The sequence below is a fragment of the Phyllostomus discolor genome, chromosome 11 (assembly GCF_004126475.2).
Source record: "Phyllostomus discolor isolate MPI-MPIP mPhyDis1 chromosome 11, mPhyDis1.pri.v3, whole genome shotgun sequence".
Taxonomy (NCBI): domain Eukaryota; kingdom Metazoa; phylum Chordata; class Mammalia; order Chiroptera; family Phyllostomidae; genus Phyllostomus; species Phyllostomus discolor.
The window spans coordinates 16,065,941-16,080,277 of record NC_040913.2 but is presented as its reverse complement, the minus strand read 5'-3'; positions in this window follow the sequence as shown (position 1 = coordinate 16,080,277).

Below are 14,337 nucleotides of genomic sequence, written 5' to 3'. Positions count from 1 at the left end.
AATTACATTTTTGTTTTTGGTCAATAACAAAATTTCAAAGTTTAACAAACTTTCAATATATTTATATATGTTGTTTTTTTATAGTATCTCAGGCAAATAAGTAATGGCAAAATTTTCACTTAACCATGTACCATATAATTTGTATGTAAAATATTTTAATAAAGTATCAATAAACCATAAGGATTCCTACATTTTAGCAGTTTTTGATAAAGACCATCTTTATCAAGTAAAGGACATCAGATTTTTCTGTTGCCATCTATGGCAAGTAGTGGGCTGAATCTGATAAAAGTTAGTAGTCCTATTTCTGTGAGCTCCTTGCAGCTTGTTCTCAGTATTGGATACTTATAGTGCTGACATTTCGAAGGAACAGATGGTGCAGAGGAAGTCCTCAGACGTCACCAGAGGGCGGTTTTCAAATCCTTGTCACAGGTTTACAGAGCTACAATTTGAAAGAGGCAAAACTTTTTCACTAAGCCTTCTATTTGCAACTCAAAGTTAGTTACCTTGCAACACATTTTAATAACAGAGTTACCACTCAAATTATTCTAATAGTCACACCTTATTACACCACGATTTGGAGACAATACCAGATCTTTCAATCTTTGTATTGATATTGGGGATATTTTTTTAGATTTTCTACCATGGAAAGATATTGTTTTAACTGCCTATGATGAGCTTGACACTGTAACAATACTTTTTACTTAGGGTATTAACACATCTAGTGTGCTTTCTTATAATATTTGGATTATGCATATCTAGTATGTTTTACTGTAATTATTGGATTAGGCAATTGTCTCAAAATTTAAAATATTCAATTTTTCTATGTTTTTTTATAGACCATGTTGCCTAGTTTAGTGTTGGGCATATGCATGGCGCAAGAATACATATCACTGAATGTTTGAATGAATGGATACTTGATCAATTACGAGACTAAAATTATATGTTAAAGAGAAAGTATCGTTTTTAAAAAATATTTTTATTTATTTATTTTTTTAGAGAGAGGGGAAGGGAGGGAGAAAGAGAGGGAGAGAAACACCAATGCGTGGTTGCTCTCACCTGCCTCATACCTGGGAAACCCGGCAGGTAACCCAGGCCCTGCGCCTGGACCAGGAACCAACCCAGAGACCCTCGGCTTCACAGGCTGGCACTCAACCCACCAAGCCACACCAGCTGGGGAGAGAAAGTGTCATTTATATAGCAAGAATTTAATGCTTAGTTTGAAACACAATATTTCCAGAGCATTAGACCTGTGCAAAACAACTACATATAAAAATAAGACAAGTAAGTAATTCTTGGGTTATTCACCAGTGTGGGTAGCAAGAGCTCCTGTGTCCTTTTATTGGCACTAATTACAGTTTTATGCCATTGTTAAAATACAGTACATATTTTTCCATTGGTTAGTACCTTGTTGTTAAAATTTATACCATCACCTTGAATCTTAAAGGCATACATATAAAAATGTGTTTTAAATTCCATTGCTGAATGCAATGAGTAGGGTCTTTTAATATTTCATATTGTGTTTATGGGAAAAGCATTGTGAAATAATAAACCTGATGCTAATCACTCATAGGAAATGTGGCACAATATATATTTTCCCCTTCAACATGGCTGTTTAAAGGAAGGAGAAAAATCTCCATGGCTGTCACAAGAAGATGTGAATTTCCTTATAAGGAAGTGGAGTGAAAGGGGACAGAAGCTTTTTCAATATCTTCAAGAGTCCTTTGTTGAAAAGCTTCTTTCTCTGAGAAGTAGCGGAGTGCCAATGACAGTCCCTTCTTGTATTCTTCAGCTTTGCCTTGCAATGGGTGACCAAATTCTCCATGTAGGACAATTTATCTTGATCCTTGTGAACAAATAAAGGAGGAATAGCAAAGATTATTGAAATCCATTATAAAATCTACAAGGTATGAAAGCTTGAGGAATGTAGCTCATCCAATGAGAGACCTTGATGCTACAGCCCTTCAGTTAGACCTAGATGCTACAAAACTTCCTTGAAGGGACCTTTCATAAAGTGGAAATAAGGTAGGCATATATAGGCATCAGCAGCCCAGTGATTTAATTCTAATGTGCCAATTATCTGGGACATGAACTTGGGAAAGACCCTTAACATTTCTCTGTTTCCATTACATAAAGGTTCACACGAAGGGATTTCTTAGGTGTCATTTCATTAAATATTCTTAGAGTATTTTTCTTTCTTACATTGTTAGAAAATTTATATATTTTAGGTTATAAGGAAAAGATCACATTTTTATTTTATGCAGTTCAATGAAGGAAATTTATAAAGAGATGAAGACAGACTAAAACAATTCTAGATGATTAGGTCATTTTTCTTTTGTGTCTTCTGGACTCTTTATAGATGTATTTAAGAAAATAAAGAGTGAAGAGCAAGGAGAAAATCAGTGTTGTTCAGTTATACTATATATTTTAGTATCAAAGAATTCGTTAACATTTGAAGATATTTTTCCAACCAGGATTTTTGACTGATCGTGGAATGTTATCAAATTTATCTATTTTCAGAAAAAGAATGACCTTTATGCTAATCAGTGTTCTTCATTCAATTCTGGGTCAACTCTTAGCTCTTCAACGACAGGCTCTTCTAATTCTCTTTTGTAATTGCAGTAAGGCATCTCTGAGCATTTATCTCTACTGATGCACATGAGTAGTATGTGGCCTTTTCTTGAATCCATCAGGATTGTAACTCTTCTTTGAACTCTTTGCTTCTTGTTGCTACTGTTCTTGATGTTCATTTATCACTTGGGTGCAATTTATCACTCCTAAAAGCTTTCCTCTTAGTAACAGGAACAAGACAATGGTGTCCGCTTTCATTACTATTATTCAACATAGTATCAGAAGTTTGAGCCACAATGATCAGACAAGAAAAACAGATAAAAGGAATCTAAATTGGAAAGGAGGAAGTAAAACTGTCATTGTTTGCAGATGACATGATAATGTACATAGAAAATCCTACAGGCTCCACCAAGAAACTACTCAGCCTAATAAGTGAATTTGGCAAGACAGTTGGATACAAAATCAATCAAAGGCATTTTTGTACACCAACAATGAAATATCAGACGCAGCAACTAGGGGAGAAATCCTTTTACTATAGCAACAAGAAAAATAAAGTATCTAGGAAGAAACTTAACCAAGGAGTAAAAGACCTGTACTTGGAAAACTACAGAACACTGAAGAAATTAAGGAAGACGCAAACATATGGAAGCATAGACTATGTTCATGGATTGGAAGAATTAACATCAATGAAATGTCCATACTCCCCAAAGCAATTTATAGATTGAACACAATCTCTATTAAATACTAATGACATATTTCACAGGCTTAGAACAAACTTTCAAAAATGTATATCGAACTCAAAATGACCCTGAATAGGTTCAGCAATCTTGAGAAGGAAGACCAAAATAGGAGAGATCACAATACATAATATCAAACTATATTATCAGGCCACTGTAATCAAAACAGTCCGGTACTGGCATAAAAACAGACATATGGGTCAATGGAACAGAGATTGTCATTTTTATAAGGCATACATCAAACTAAAACAAACAAAAAAACCTAGAAAGCTGGGGAATAATTCAAATGTGTTTTTGTTATCATGTCATTAGACTCCCAATAATAAAAAAAATACACACAGTTTATAATTAAAGGAAAGAACATGTACAGATAATATAAATATTTTATCTTATGATATAGTTTTATATTAAAGTATTTCTATTTTTTCAGAAGTTATACATATATTTAATGAATGTCATTTCCAAATTAAGATTTTTGTTAAAGATAGAGAAAACAGAGTTAAAAGCCCACTTTTCAGACATTTTCACAGTAGCATTTAGTTTTTTCCATGCTTTTGGGGGAAAACTTCCCATACAATGTATGATTCATGTGTATTCTTTGCAGCAGTATATATTCTATAAATATTCTATAAAATAGTAATAAATTATAAAATATCTTATATTTAAGATATTAGCATTAAAATTACATGGTACTGCACCGCTCTGATAATTATTTATGTGCCAATGAAAATAGTCAAACTAAGCAAAAATACATTTTAGCTCCAATTTAATATTTACCTTTTTAATAATAAAGGATGACTTTTGAAATGGCAGATGCATAACACCCACAGTTTAAATCATACAGGAAGAACATGGGAGAATCATTATGTGATATTCAACCTTTCAAATCTAATCATGCTTGACATTTTTATGAGCATTACTCCAGATCTCACTAAATGCATATATTTACATAATATATTTTTACATTTTCAGTTTTTTAAAACTAGGATAATATTATGAATGTTTATATCTATATAAGTATACTTTACTTATATGTGCATAATCAAACATTTTAAAGTGTATCCAATCATATTACAGTACATATTAACTGAGAGAATAGTCTGTATATGTTATAATATATACATATACACAACTAGTATTCTCTTGTTAAATATTTAAGATGTTTCCAAATTTTTACTATTACAGACCTGACCATGTGTTTCGGCTGGTTGGAGCATTATGTTGTACACCAAAAGGTTGCAAATTTGATTCCCTGTCAGGGCACATACCTAGGTTACAGGTTTGATTCCCAGTTGGGGTGCATATGGGAGGCAACCAATCAATGTCCCTCTCTTACGTAAATGTCTTTTTCTCTCTCTCTGCCTTCCTCTTTCTCTAAAATCAATAAACATAAAAGAAATCGTTTTTAATAACAAAATGCTTGGAGAAATTATTTTCATATACTTTTTCATATTGTAACCATATCTGTAGGGCAAATCATTATAAGAAGAATTGCTGGATAACAGATAATAAATATTTTATATTTGATAATTAAAACTAACATTCAGAAAGACTGCATAACACTATGCTCTAATAAGAGTAGTGAGATTCGGCAGACTATTAACCTTTGTTCCACAAGCAAAATGTGTCAATTTGTTAAAGCTTTTGTTCTGTAGTAAATTTCTTTCTATCATAGTTTTTGGATGTCTCTTGCTTTATTTACTCTAATATATTTTATATTGTCATCTATTTTTAAAATATCTCTTCTAATTTTGTTGTTGTAGAAATCCCACTTCATATATAATTATCATTAAATATCCTTTTAATTCATATGGCATTTTCTAACATTTGAAACATATTTTAATTTTTCATTCTGGGCTTTCAAGTATAAAATCTCATTTGTAGACAATCATAATTGTGTCTATTCTTCCTTCTATTTAAGTGTGAATACTTATCTGATTCACTGTTTAAATGCACTGGCCTGATCTGTAGAAATGCTAAAAGGCCAAATGTTTATTTATTGCCCCTAGAGTTCTTACAACCCTAACACTTTAATCTTATAAGAAAAGGCTCACTTTTTGATTTTTTAAAAACATATTTTAGGGCATAAATTAGTCATTTGTTTGTAAGGTTATTTTCCCCCAAAGCAAATTCTTTTCTAAATTACAGACTTCTTGGGTCAGAAATCATTAAATAATATTTGAATATAAAATTATAGTATGGTCCACAGGCCAGCTTGGTATACCAAAAATAGTATAAACAGAAATCTTATAAGGAAAGAAGGGAAAGAACATCTTGTTATTAGAATAATGTCTCATCACATTTGTTATTAATACTGAGCATCATTAATATTGAGCATAAATTGTACTTTGCTTTCAGACTATACTAATAAGATCGATTTCACCTTTTTATAACAGAATCTTTATAAAATAAACATGTTGAAATATATTTAATTTTCTTTGCTTCAGGTAAATTAGTGATGCCTGTTGAAAATATGCATAATGACATGGATGAGATATAAAAGAGTTAGTGAAGATGCTGAGATGAACAATTATCAATAAATATCTAGATATTTTGTAAATTCTCTCTTGGCATAACAAAGGTTAATAAACCCAGATTTAAAAGTACTAGAAAAACAACCTAAGTAATTTCTTTGGGAAACTTACTTCCCTTCTTGGTAATGGTCTAGAAAATATAATAAGATAATTGATCTTTTGGAAGAAGGCACTGAGGAATTGAATGAAAATTTGCCAGCACACATTTCTGAAACACAGCTGCAAACTAATGTAATGAATCAATTTTGATAGAGTAAATGGTAAGGCTGACAAGGACAATGTGCCACGTGTAATGTAACAAGGTTAATCTCATAATCTCATAAGCATGATGTTCTAGTGCCTACTTCTTTTAACAAACAATGCATCATGGGCAACATTGAAAATGGCTTAGTATGAATGATTATGATAAAATTATCTTACTGAAATATACTAGTTTCACCATAAGTTTTATTGCCTATGTATTTATTCTTTGCATAGTTTTATTTATATTTTTCTTATTTTATTAGCTTTTTGAAAGTCTTAAACCCTGGTCTCTGCTTCTCATAGTACTCTTAATAGAACTTCCTTTTACCACATCAAATAATTTTACAAACTGCAAGCAATTGTACATTTTATTACTCCATTACAGAACAAATAGTTATTTTTTTATCTTTCTGTCTATGCAGGACCTCGATCAGAATTTGCTGCTAACCGAGGAAGAGTTTCAGTTTACTGATGGGATGGATGGGTTGTGGTTCACTCCACCTCTTTTAGTTCACATTAGAACAGCTCTTTGCAAAATAGATAAGCAAACAAAAACATCTAATTATAAATTTTAAGCAATGTAATTGTCCTGAAAGTGAGCCCTTAAAGCAAAATATTAAGATACTGGCATGAATTACAAATGAACTGTTGTCTTTCTAAATTTTATTCATTACAGTTATTATTGCCATGCAAGATTTTTTCCTCTCCATTCATTACCTTACAATTATCTCACAGCTCCTTAAATAGTGAGCATTCTAGAGGAGAGTATCCTCAACTCTGCAGTCACCAATCCATTAAAAAACAAAAAAAAAAAAGAAAAGAAAAAAAATCTTCTAAGTGCCAAGCATTGTTCTTTGGGACAGAGCAGACAGGAACATGAAATCCTTGCCATTGTGGAGCTTACATTCTAATTGGGAAAGATAGTCGATAAACAAACATAACATACTTTCGGGAAGTAGTAATATGACTGGGAAAGAACATAAAGAATGATAGGTTATGTGTCATTTTTATAAGAATAGTCCAGGAATGCAGTGGCATTTGAGCAGACACTAAATGAAGTGGTACTAAGTAAGGGAACAGTTCGGTCCTGGCATAGAGATTTAGCAAGAAAAAATGACTGCTATGGCAACCAATTTGTTACTAATGACGAAGAGCAAAGAAGTCTTTCTAAACTGGGTAAGCTAGAGCAATATGGTAGGAAATGATGTAGAGGAAAACCTTGAGCTAGTTAGTACATTTTTACCATTGTTTTTGTTTGGTTTTATGTTTTTTTAATGAGAACAATAATTTTGAATTTTACTTTCATGTGATTAGAGGATGGTGTGATAATGATATGTTTGATATGTGGCCTTACAAGTTCGACTGTAATACTATCAACATCTTGTGGCAAGTAGGCAGTATGATAAGTAATAGAGAATGACGATGACTACTTAGGTTTCTACTACCAGAGTCCAGGTGAAATCATTTTGGATACATTGTGAAGGCATGTCCGAGAAGATATGCTCATGTGATGTGCAGCAGAAGGATAAAGGACAGACTCAAAAGTCACAGCAAAATTTTATTGGTGCAATGGTGTCCATGTAAGTGATTTTCACCAAGGAAGATACCATTTTGACAAGAGTCAGTCGGGGGTGGGGGTGGATAAACAACAAAAATTTATTCACACAAAGTTTGAGACTTGTTTTTGACTAGTAATAGATGATTTGGAGTAGGCTTCTAAAGATGAATTCAGATATAGATGCATATCTATAGATATAATTATTGATATTAGTGAAGTGGTAAGCCCTGAAGATGAATAATTTAAGCCATCTGCCTATACAAATCATTGAAATACGCATCTATACAGAATCCACTGCTAACTGCTAAATGAATAATTATCTGTGTTTTTATGGAGTATAATATCTCTAACGTTTCTATAACTAGAAAATAAATACATGTGCTCTTCATGCGATATCTCTGTTCTGTGGAAAATGCTATGATCGCCACATGCAAACAGGCTAACATTTGTCAATATTTTTGGACATGCCTAACTCTTTTCCCTGGAAGGGGATTTTCAGAGGCTGGAAATTACGCTCTGCAGTCTGATTATGAACATGAAATCTGACTTAAATAAAAAATTATCTCAACTGTAGGTATACTGAAATAATTTTTACTCCCTTATATTTCCACTGTTGCTTGAATGAATTTTAACCACTGAAAAAATACTTCTGTGAACACTGAGCATTCCTTCCACTGAAGTAGTCCCCTCATTTGTACACTATACTTTTTGGTCTTTGATAGTTTCCACTTCAAGTCCAATGATCGCCCTGGAAAGACACAGTAGACCTGCTAGATGGGACTTCAAATGTCTTGTTTCTTAGATCTGCACCTTAGCAGTCGTAGTTTTGTTTGTCTCCTTCTATGGGGTGCATCTCTCCCCATAAAGCAGTGGGGACATCTCTCTTCAAATCTTTGTGATAAGCTCATGAAAGCATAAGCTAATGAAAATTTGGGCTGGAATGGGAGTAGGGGGGAGAAAACTGTACTTGAACAATGATTAAAATAAAATAAAAAAAAGAAAATTTAATATATGTTATATTGATATTTGAATGTCTACTTCCCACTCATATTTAAAATATATGTGTCTGTCTTTATCCTATATTGTGCCTGTAAGAAGTCAGATTTGTTTATAATTTAAGTTGTTTACTAACCTTAAGGATAATGAGTTAAGGACATGTAGAATTTATTGTAATTTCTAACTGCTGTAGCTTGAACATAAATGAGATCTAATTTATGGTTTCTAAAGAACCTCTTCATTATTTCTTTAAATGTGAAATAAGTTTTAGCATTCTAACTAATCTCCTCTAGAAGTGACAACTATTACACTAATAGAATAAATAAAATTTGTTACAAAACTGTGAAAAAAGTCTTAGCTGGAATTGTTTTAAGTAATTCAGCAGATAAATATGTTTTCAAATTATCAAAATGTAAATTCTGAATTTTATTGGATTTTGTGATTTTTCCAGGGCCCGTTGGTCAGGTTTTGAAGCTCTCATGAATATACAGTATTATTTAAGGTGACCCCCTAGAATAAAGAAACTTATTTTATCTTTAATAAAGTAATTACATACAGTGACAATAATCAAATAGTTGAAATTATTTATAGCATTTTTGTTACACACAAAATAATTAATTTAAACATTGTCAAATAGAAAATATACTTTATAAAACATTTATTAAAATATGTACATCTAGCATTTTATAAGCTATTTTTATTTTTGGAGAAGAAAATACATTAATATTTTTAAGGGCACAATGATGTTTCTCCATTTATTTTGTGATAAATGTTGATAAATTAAACTCATTTATATCTAGAGATGAATGTTTAGCAACTAAAATTTTAATGTGACTTGCCTCCTTGTTTTATGTCTTATCAATATGGTATTGTAAATTCTAAAGGATTTCATTTTTCTAACATGGCTTCTAGGATATGCTATTTTCGTATACCTTGATTCTAACCATATGGACTTACTATGGCAAATCCTTTTAACATTTTCTAACAATAACTTAAATTGTGGAGCATAACAAAAATTTGATGCTAGGGAAATGCTAACTTTCTGGCATGAGTATATAATATGGATTTTCTTTTCTGTGACTTCTTCAAACATTTTTAGTGTTGTTATAATGGCTCAGTTCATTTGAATGATGACAGGCTTAAAATCCAGTAAAACTTCTTTCTTTTCAGAGAAAGCCTAAAAAGTTCTTTTTTCAAGATGTGTTGCTTATATAATGCTGGCTTTTTAATTAGTTAATTACTTACTTAATTAATTATAATTTGTTTTCACACGGATCCACTTCTTCTTTCTGCACTTTGCAGTGTCACCCTCCCTGACTTTGCTGAACCAGACCCAGCCCACCTGATTGCCTCAATCCTTTTTTAAAAAATTCCATTGAAATTGTTGAGTGACAGTAGTTAGTAGCAGTATCTGGCTCAGGTATACAATTCTGAAATACATCATCTATGTGTCATTTTGTGTTTTCAACAGCCTGATCAAAGTCTCTGTCCATTACCATTTGTCCTTCCTTTACCCTCTTCTACCTCCCTCGTGCGCCTTTTTTTCTGGCAACCACCATACTGTTGTCTGTTCTGAGATTTTTTTCTTGACTAAATCTAGCCATTAGGCCCCTTTCCCCTGATACCTGTCAGACAGGTCTCTAAAATCATAAGTCTGTTTCCTTTTTGTTTGTTAATTTTGTTCATTAGATTCCACAAATGAGTGAAATCATATGGTTGCTTCTCATGTGCCCCCTTACTGGGGACCTGGCCCACAACCCAGGCATGTGCCCTGATTGGGGATTGAACTGCAAACCCTTTGGTGTGCCACTCAATCCACTAAGCAATATCAGCCAAGGCAGTATTTGCCTTTTTCTGACTTGTTTATTTGACTTAACCTAATGTTCTTCAGGTCCATCTATGCAGTCGCAAAGGGTGAAATTTTCTCGTTTTGTATGCTGAGTAGTATTCCATTGTGTAAATGTCCCATAGTTGTTTTGTCTGCTCATCTACTATGGAAACTTGGGCTGTTTACAAATCTTGGCTATTGTAAATAACACTTCAATGAACGTAGGTGGGTGTGCATGTTTTAGGTCTGTCCAGAAGGTATCCAGCCATGTGATATGAAAAACAGAGACATTTATTGAAGAAGATACAAGATACTAGAAACATTGTACAAAGGACCATGACAGCCCAGTCCCCTTCGAAGTAGGCCCTCAACAATTCTCCCAATCGATATCAGGTGCCCCTTCATAATTTCCTGAATCTCTTCTCTTTCAAAGGTGATTTCAGTTTTGGGAGAAAACAGAAGTCATAGGACACCAAATCTGGGCTGTAGTAGGGCTGAGCAATTTGGTGTTTCACAGAAAAACTCTGCAGGAGACTTGATGCACGCCTGGGCATATTGTTATGATGAAGCTACCAATCACTTGTTGCTGATAGCGGCAGCCTTCTGAATCATCTGAATAGTTTCAGGAGTGCTCAAGCTTAATATAAAAATTGAGGTGGATTCATTGCTCTATTCACTCTGTCACTGTGAATGCAATGACCACACAGGGCACCTGCTAGCTCAACAGTATCTACTACCCCCAGTGACCACTGCACTGAAGTCATTATTGTTCTCACATGTGCTTTCCAGACCACTTTCCTTAGCTGCCATGTCACATAGATGTTGCACAAACCGTTCTTGTTACATTAACAATGGCTGGACTTTTTTTGGATACATCTTGTATTCTTTCAAATTAGTGTTTTGAGTTTCTTCAGATAAATTCCCAAAAATGGAACTTCTGGGTCATAATGCAGTTCCACTTTTAATTTTTTGAGGTCATCTCCGTACTGCTTTCAGTAGTGGTTGCACAAATTTGCATCCCCACCAAGAGTGCGTGAGGTTTCTCCTCTCTCAACATCCTCACCAGCACTTGATGCTTATTGATTTATTAATGGTAAATCAACAGTAGATAAATCTGACAGATGTACGGTGACATCTCATTGTGGTTTTAATTTGCATTTCTCTGATGGTTATTAACCTTCAGTACCTTTTTGTATGTCTACTTGCTACCTGTATGTTTTCTTTGGAAAACTGTCTATTCAGATCTTTGCTCATTTTTAATTGGATTTTTTTTGGTGTTGAGTTTCATAAGTTTTTTTGTAAATTTGGGATATGAACGCCTTATCAGATGTATCAGTGATCTTAAGGGAAATATTTTTAGGCTTTTCCCATTGAGTATGATATTGGCTATGGGTTTGCTACAGATGACTTTTATTATATTGATGTATGATCTCTCTATTCCCTCTTTGCTGAAAGCAATGCCTTATGTGATGCCAAAAATAACATTTGTTTAGCTCATGTTTATAGTGAAGTTGACTCAATATCATAGTACTAAGAACTGTTAAAATTACAAGGATTTGCCTTATAGAGGAATTACAGAACTGCAGATAGCAATAACTTATGCTCAAAATAAATATTTTTATAAGAATATTTTAATTGAATTTGGATTGTGGGATTATCTTATGATTCCTATAGACTACAAATCAGAGCTTGTGAAGCAGTACATTACCATAGGTTTGACTTTAATACAGGGACAGTCTACGCAAAATATATGAGCAATTGAGATATATCCTACATAATTGATTGAGTGATTTTAAATCTTCATTGTACATTAAACCAACTTCTCCTTTGGCTCTCATACTTTGTATGAACATTATAAATTCAAATGATCTCATAGATGAATATGTATTTACTCGCAAAAACTTTCAATAGAGTAAATGAATTTCAAATAGTAAATATTTATTTGGCTATTGATTATCATTAGGTCATCATAAAACATTGAATTATATTTATCGAACTTTGAATGACACTAATTCTTGAATATTAAGAAAGCAATTGATGGCACATTAATGCCTTTTACCTTACATAATCAAAGTGAACTCATTTGCATGTTCAGGTAGCTGTCATAGAAAGTGTTTTAATTTCTTAAAATAACACTCAATAAAATAATGAAATCCTTAAAATACCCATAATGTATTTAAATATCTAATAATGGTATGGTATAAGTTGCTTGGGTCAATAAAAACAGAATAAATGTTGTAATAAATCTAAAATAGTAGATGTTTGATATCATTAATAATCATAAAAGGATAGAAAACCAGAGTCAATTTTTACATAAAATCTAGAGTAAGAGAAGGAAGGGTGAAAACTGATTACTAAAGCTTGTTTTCCTCCATGGCATTTACCCAGATTTTAGTCCACTCTAGTTTGCTTTCCTGGTTGAAGCAGACCACAAGAGACACACAGATCACAGCCCCAAGACTTGCCACTTTCTCCTGCATGAACTAGGATCCCGATAACTAAATCCATCAATTAAAAGTGAACAGATGCTAAGGAACCTGATAGGGCACAAAGAGGGAGAGAAAAATGAAATGTATAAAAAAAGCCATCTTGGGGAGTTTATGGTCATAGACTTGACCTTCTATTGTGTATGTGTCCTGAGTACATTTAGGCTGAGTGAGTTGGGGACCTTCACACCTTGAATTCAGTTTGGAACATGGTCAAATCTATGTTACCAGAAAGGAAGAACACCAGGTGCTGCTCCACACCACGCTGACCTCCCAGGGCATCAGCTGCCAGAGGCTCTGTGCTGCTGGACTGAGACTTCATCTGCCCTGCTGCCCACCTGGCTCTGAAGATCGTTCCTTGCAAGCCGCCGAGGACCCCCTTGCCCACGGTGCTGCCTCCTGGACCCGCAGACTGAGACTCTGGGACTTGGGTTTGTTATTTCCTGTGGTTGTGTGTTGTATTTCTCTTAGATGTGAGTAGGATATGAATATGCGTTTATGTTCCACTTCGAGTGAAACTGCATTCAATAAAAACTGAGTGAACAGCATAGTTTCTGTGTGTGACTCTTGTCTGTTCTTTGGTGCCGGGATGTTCAGCGGGCAGCTAGTCGAGCAGTGGCCCAGCTGACTTACAGGAAAGACTATATCATGAACAAATGCTTGTGACACATGACCAGCTTAAAATGTATAATTTTTTTCTCAGGTTAATCATAATTTATAACTTTAGAATATAAATTTCATTAATGCTAATCATTTGACAATTCTATGGAAATATTTAATTTGAAAACATAGTAGATGCAGATACTAAGAGACCACACAGTATTTAATTATTTAAAGTCACTTGATTCATTTTCCCTACTTTTCCCCCTATTGGATGGATATTTAAAGAAAAAAGTTACAACAGCGAAAGTACAAGTAGATGGTGTGTTGTGATAGGCTGGCAGAAATCAGGGTATCTATGAGAGACATGGAGGCTTAACAAGAAGGACAAATTTTTAATAAAGGAACTGAGGAATCTCATTTACAATTCTAGAAAGGGAGGACACCACTGGGTTTTGAATGTGATAGAGGCAGAAGCTTCATCAATAATACCTGTGGTTCCAAAATACATGAAAAACTCTCACAACTTTACACCAGGAAGACAAGCCATCCAATTAAAGCTTGGCGAAGTACCCGAACAGATGCTTTTCCAAGGAGGACATACAGATGGCCCATAAACACATGAAAAAGAAAATGCTCAACATCACTAGCCATCAGAGAGATGCAAATTAAAACCATAATGAGATATCACATCACACCAGTCAGAATGGCCATCACTAATAAATCAACAAACAAGTGCTGGTGAGGTTGTGGAGAAAAAAGAACCCTAGTATATACTGTTGGTGGG